The sequence below is a fragment of the Palaemon carinicauda genome, chromosome 31 (assembly GCF_036898095.1).
Source record: "Palaemon carinicauda isolate YSFRI2023 chromosome 31, ASM3689809v2, whole genome shotgun sequence".
In the NCBI taxonomy this organism is placed as follows: Eukaryota; Metazoa; Arthropoda; class Malacostraca; order Decapoda; family Palaemonidae; genus Palaemon; species Palaemon carinicauda.
In genome coordinates, this window is record NC_090755.1 from 77,274,903 (window position 1) to 77,282,027 (window position 7,125).

The window sequence follows — 7,125 nt, forward strand, 5'->3', positions numbered from 1 at the left end:
ATTCTACAATATTTTACTAAATTTATGTCATCCATTATTTTATTATGATACACCATTTCACCAAGTTTAAGCCTACCAATTTTGTTACCACGTTAATTCACCCTATCAATTCTTTATTTTACTCACATATCAGCATCCATAGGGCACTTCCATCACTTCAAATAATGCCTCCATTTCCTTCACTGAACATTTCGTTCCCATGTTAGGTTGGTGTTAATGGTAACATATTAAGCTGCCAATAATGTCCCATTCTTCATATGGGGTTATGCCTGCAAATCCTCCATTCTGTAGGCTGTAATTACAGTATGAACCCATTATGGAATTATTAAAACTCCACAGCTACTCCTTCTGTCTCCGGTTCTTTAATTCATTTTCTTTTAAGTGTTATTTTTACTTCATTTATTTTCAAATCACCTGTTATGTTATGTTTTCACTCATATTTTCACATTTTTTCGTTTACAGCTTTTATCTACCATCAATATTTTAAACCAACTTACAAGTCCCAATAGGCCTATCGCAGAACTGGATTCGTTACGGAAAAAAATGGCTTAATATTGAACTTTTTTTTTTATCTTTTTATCAAAAAGTTAAATTACATATTTTTTTTACAATCACAATATTTACAGTATAATCACATTTAATTGCATTTTTCTATAAACAAATCCATCTAATTTAAAAATTTACATCACACATATTGATTTTAATTTTTAGTCACTCAAAAACAATAATTTTTATACTTTTTGGTGAACATTTTATTCATTCTTTCTTTATAGATATTTTTTCAAAAGCCACCGATCATATTGAAATTTACTCTTACGAAAGGCATCTGTTTCCTCTTTCGTATATCGTTGAACTGGTAATATACAGTACTCACTCTGTTGGTTGGGATTTGGATTTCATTTTGAACCATTACCATTCGCTCTAGTCGTCTTCAGGCAAGGGCTCGGTTTATATATTTGGGAAGTAAAGGGAAAGAGCAATGGAAAATCTTTTTAATCAATAAGCCTAACAGAACTATTATGAATAATTTCCGTTGGCTCATGAAAGATGCATCACCTTGATTTGTAAGAATATGATCAGAAATACAATTGGTAAGAGTAACAATTTTACTAACAGGTCTCTCGCCTAAAAAAATTGGCAAAAACTCGGTCTAACAATAAATACGACATACCATTAGCCCATTAGCTCCACTGGGCGTTGGGCTAATAATACCATTAATTTTTTGGGAAAAATAAAAATGTAGTATGACCCTAATGTTTATGGGTCAGTGTACTTGGGAGGGAGACTTGCCCCAGGCTAAACGACGGTCTCTCCCGTCGATTATTTATGTTACACATATGGGAATTATATAGATACGCTTTAAATTTCATATGATAGGATTACTGTACGTACAGAATAGAAGCTCCATTGACATAATCAGTAGGTAGTAGGTTGGCCACGGCACCAGCCACCCGTTGAGATGCTACTGCTAGAGAGTTACTGGGTCCTTTGACTGGACAGACAGTACTACATTAGATCCTTCTCTCTGGTTACGCTTCATTTTCCATTTGTCTACGCATACACCGGATAGTCTGGCCTATTCTTTACATTATTTCCTCTGCCCTCATACACCTGACAACACTGAGATTACCAAACAATTCTTTTTCTCTCAAGGGGTTAACTGCTGCACTCTAATTGTTCAGTGCCCACTTTCCTCTTGGTACAGGTAGAAGAGAATTTTTAGCTATGGCAAGTGGCTCTTCTATGAGAAGGGCACTCCGAAATCAAACCATTGTTCTCTAGTCTTGGGTAGTGCCATAACCTCTGTATCATGGTCTTCCACTGTCTTGGCTTAGAGTTCTCTTGCGTGAGGGTACACTCAGGCACACTATTCTATCTTACTTCTCTTTTTCTTGTTTTGTTAAAGTTTTTATAGCATATATAGGAAATATTTATTTTAATGTAACTGTTCTTCAAATATTTTTTTCCTTGTTTCCTTTCCTCACTGAGCTATTTTCCCTGTTGGAACCCCTGGGCTTATATCATCCTGCTTTTCAAACCAGGGCTTTAGCTTAGCAAGTAATAATAATAATAATAATAATAATAGCCCTGAGAAAATTAATTTTACTAGATTCAGTCAAAAGTGTATCTGATATTAGGGACAAATAGAACTTGTTACTCAAACCTGTAACCATGTTCTCTGATGCAGTCTGCAATTGGGCGTGTTTTGGTCTTTTATATGTCCCAATAAACTATATTAACTTTGAAATTAGTGTGCTATCTTAAAACGAACAACACACTATATGATGCAAAAATTTATATTCCACGCATAGAATGTGTAGGAAAATTAATTATATGAAACTTGAGAAAAAAAGAAATAAACAACACAGAACTGACAAAAAATATCGAACATCAATACTATAGAACAGTTTTTTTCTATTCTGACGAGATGGGATGACAGATGGAACTTGGCCAACACCATATTTAACACCAAGACTTCAACTGCGACATCAGTTATGCAGAAATCTTTTTATCTGAATGACTTACTTTCCAAGACAAATTAATGAGCTATTTGGGCACTGCTTCATGTTTCCACCGTACTCTTGGCGTTTGTCACAGACACGGTCTAGAAAGGACATTTTCATAGCCCGTGCCAACCTCATTGAGTCCGTGCTAACGGACAAGGTCAAGAAAATCGTATTATTAGCTATTATTTTAGTGCTGCCTTTGCCGGTGTTAATCATGATGCCCGTGTTTTCAAACTCAAAACAGTTTTCTTGGCATCATTGTTGAATTTCTAAGTAATAGATTTCAAAAAGTAGTTGTGGATGGATGCCATAGTGAGTATAGGAATGTAATATCGGGTGTTCCTCAGGGTAGAGTTCAGGGACCATTAATTTTCATAATATATATACATGATATATGGTTTGGCCTAGAACATAGGCTTGTTGCATATCCAGAAGATAGCCTACTACTCTTTTTGCATTATTTCCATCTCAAAAACGTAGATCTAGGGTTGCTGAATCCCTTAACAGAGATTTTGTTAAAATGAATGCATGGTGCAAATAACGGGACATGAAGTTGAACCTTAACAAAACTCAAGGTATAATTGTAGGTAGTAAGTAGTCGAGGACAGTGGCTCCTCAACATCCAGATCTCTGCATCCATACAGTTTCTTTAACTCAATACAACTCCTTTGAAATTTAGGTGTGATTCTTCATTGCAAAATTACTATTTAGAAAAACATTCGGTCTCTTTCTTCTTCAATTACATAGAAAATTGGCATATTAAGAAAGTCTTTTAATATTTTTGGTGCTTATTCTATCCTGAAGAAATATTTTAATTCTTTAATTTCACTTTGTTTCTAGAATTTTCTCCTATCTGATCGCGGAGTGCTATCAATGCCCTAGCTCGTTAAGGAATGTTATCAATTTCATTTGATCGTTAAGGAGTCTATCAGTTTCATCTGATGGTAAAGGAGTGATATCAATTTCATCTGATCGTGAAGGAGTGCTATCAATATCATCTGGTTATGAAGGACTTGGTGAAAGAGTGCTATCAATATCATCTGATCATGAAGGAGTGCTATCAATTTCATTTGATCGTAAAGGAGTGCTATTAATTTCATCTGATCGTGAAGGAGTATTTTTAGTTTCACCAGAACATAAAGGAGTGCTATCAATTTCATATATTCGTGAAGGAGTACTTTTAATTGCGTTTGATCGTAAAGGAGTGATATCAATTTCCTCTGATCGGGAAGGAGTACTTTTAATTTCATCTGTTCGTGAAGGAGTGCTATCAATTTCATCTGATCATGAAGGAGTACTTTTAATTTCATCTAATTGAAAAGAAGTGCTATCAATTTCATCTGATCGTGAAGGAGTGCTATCAATTACACCTGATCGTGAAGGAGTACTTTTAATTACATATTTTTGTAAAGGAGTGTTATCAATATCATCTGATCGGGAAGGAGTACTTTTAATTTCATCTGATCGGGAAGGAGTGTTATCAATATCATCTGTTCGTGAAGGAGTACTTCTAATTTCATCTTATTGAAAAGAAGTGCTATCAAGTTCATTTGATCGTGAAGGAGTATTTTTAATTTCATCTTATTCTAAAGGAGTGCTATCAATTTATCTGATAGTGAAGAAGTACTATTAATTTCATCTGATTGTAAAGGACTCCTATCAACTTCATCTGATCATAAAGGAGTGCTATCAATTTCATCTGTTCGTTAAGGAGTGATATCAATTTCATCTGATCGTAAATGAGTACTATCAATTTCATGTGATCATAAAGGAGTGCTACCAATTTCCTTTGATTGTGAAGGAGCACTTTTAATTTCATCTTATTGTATAGGAGTACTATTAATTACAGCTGATCGAGAAGGAGTACTTTTAATTTCATATGATCGTAAAGGAGTGCTATCAATTTCCTCTGATCGTGAAGGAGTACTTTTAATTTCATCTAATCGTAAAGGGAACGAGTGCTATCTATTTCATCCTATGGGTAAGTAGTAGTTTATAGTTAATTTAATGTTATCATGGCGTGCAATCAGTTACATATCATCGTTACGGAGTGCTATCAATTTCATCTGACTTTCAGAGTGCTATCAATTTCATCTGATTTTGAATGAGTGCCATCAATACCATCTGATTCTGAGGGAGTGATATCATGCTATCTTCATAGGCACGCGCTGCTGTCAGTACCATCTGATCTTCAAGATAGTCAAGAACTGTCCTTTAACCATGAAGGAATGTTTTCACTGCCCTCCAGATATCAATCGTCTCTCTATTTCCAATAAAGCTTTCTGCATCCCTGATTGCGCTGACCCATACGAGTTTACATGGAAAGTTCCGTTGCCACTCTTTTAATCCAACTGCGCATTACAGTTCCATTCGTTATTAATGATATTTGCATTATTATTCAGTGATGTTTTATTAGTCTTTTGGTAAACTGGAGTTACAGCATACTTGGAAAATGACAGATAGTAGACACCATGAAAAGTAAACGCGTATTATGTCCAGACAGAAAGATTTCTATTGAACGTTTAGAAATCAATGGTAGCTTACACAGTTTTTTTTACAACGTTTTAGATACCAAAACAGCCGCTGGCCTTCAAGGTAATAAACATCCATAGGTTAGGATGGACATAAAACACACACACACACACACACACACACACACACACACGTTGAGGAACGTAGAGAGTAGAGGTCCCCTTTTTTGTTTTGTTTCATTGTTGATGTCGGCTACCCCCCAAAATTTGGGGAAGTGCCTTGGTATATATATATATATATATATATATATATATATATATATATATATATATATATATATATATATATATGTGTGTGTGTGTGTGTGTGTGTGTGTGTGTGTGTGTGTGTGTGTATCAATAAAAGACCATGGGGCTCTCAGAGTTACTTGAAACCCTCAAATGCGTCAGTGTGTACGAGTATGTATGGGCGTGTTTAAAAATCACTATCTATAACATAAAAGTATAGGCATCGATACATTGCATGAGAGACTGCAATATGGATCAGGATTTATAGAAATTGGATCATAGATGGCCCGGTGCTAGGGTCGAAAAGCCCTTCAGCCCGTTGGGTGGGGCTCTACGGTTGCACTAAATAAAGTTGAAAGAGGATGGCCATGTTAAGTAGTTGGCTAAAAATTGGGCACAGCCATAGTCCTCTGTATGAAGGCCATGTGAAAGGATGTATAACCACAGGCACACACAACATGCGAATGTTCAATCTTGGAGAGGTTAGGCCTACTCCTTTTCATCATCATCATCTTCTCCTACGCCTATTGATGCGAAGGGCCTTGGTTAGATTTAGATTTCGCCAGTCGTTTCTATCTTTTAATTCAATAATTCTCCATCCATTATCTCCTACTTCACGTGTCATAGTCCTGTCTCTTAAGCTTTTACTCCTGATGCCTGGCGGTTGGTCTTACTTGTCCTTTTTAGATTCGCTAAATTCATTAATCAAGTTCTAACCTTTTAGCGAATCAACTTGTAGGGTAATCAATTTCAATGCATGTATGTATGTATATATATATATATATATATATATATATATATATATATATATATATATATATATATATATATATATATATATATATATATGCCACATTCACCCTTTAATCTTTTCCCTTTAGACTGAATGAGTAATCAGCCCAAACCAACACCTTTACCTGATGAAACAAGTATTTGGGAATGATGCCACCGACATAAGTTATTTTCAGGCTCTTTATTTGAATGACAGAGTCAAATTTGTCTTTTTTTTTCTTTTACCCCTAAAAAATCATCCAAATAGAAGAGATATTTTCCCGTACCCAACTCGACAACATAAAATCTATAATTTACTCTCCTCATTTATTCTTTTCAGTCGGTTATCTATTAAGTAATTTTGTTCTCAGCCGTAACACGAACATGAAAAAAAAAATTCCAAAGGTGAACACCGAGTTGTGTTGAACCCTCCACGGCCACTTTCACTCGGATTCTTTAGTCAATTTCCATAACCTTCAGACGAACTCTTTGTTAACTTGTTAACTTATAATAAGGAATTCAGATAAATATGTTAAATAATAATACACTACTGGTCTTTTGGAAACAGATACATTATTAAGTTTAGTATTGGTAAAGCAAATCCACAAAAATGTTTTTGTAATGACGTATTGAAAGTTGAAAATACAGTGAGTTATTATTATTATTATTATTATTATTATTATTATTATTATTAAAAGCTTCCTGACATTCATTTAAAAAAAAAAAGCCGGATTCTATAAAATAAAATTTTCTTTCGACCTTAATAGTCTCACTGTACAACAAAACGGACGCTTCAGACAACTTTCTCCACCTATTTCTATTCCTTGAATCTTCTTTTGAAGAATAAAATCACCTTTTATATAAAAAAGGAGACTAAACCTTTCAAAAGGAACAAATAACAACGCGCATAATATCGTTACACATACACTAACATAGACTAATTATTTCTGCCAAAATCCCCTTTCCCATTCCATCAGTAATCCCTTTAATCCCTTTCCATAAAACAAAGCTAAAGAGAATTCACATCTCTCTATTTTCAATAAGTAATTCAAAGTTGATTTCGACAAGAAGCAAAAGAAGAGGAATTT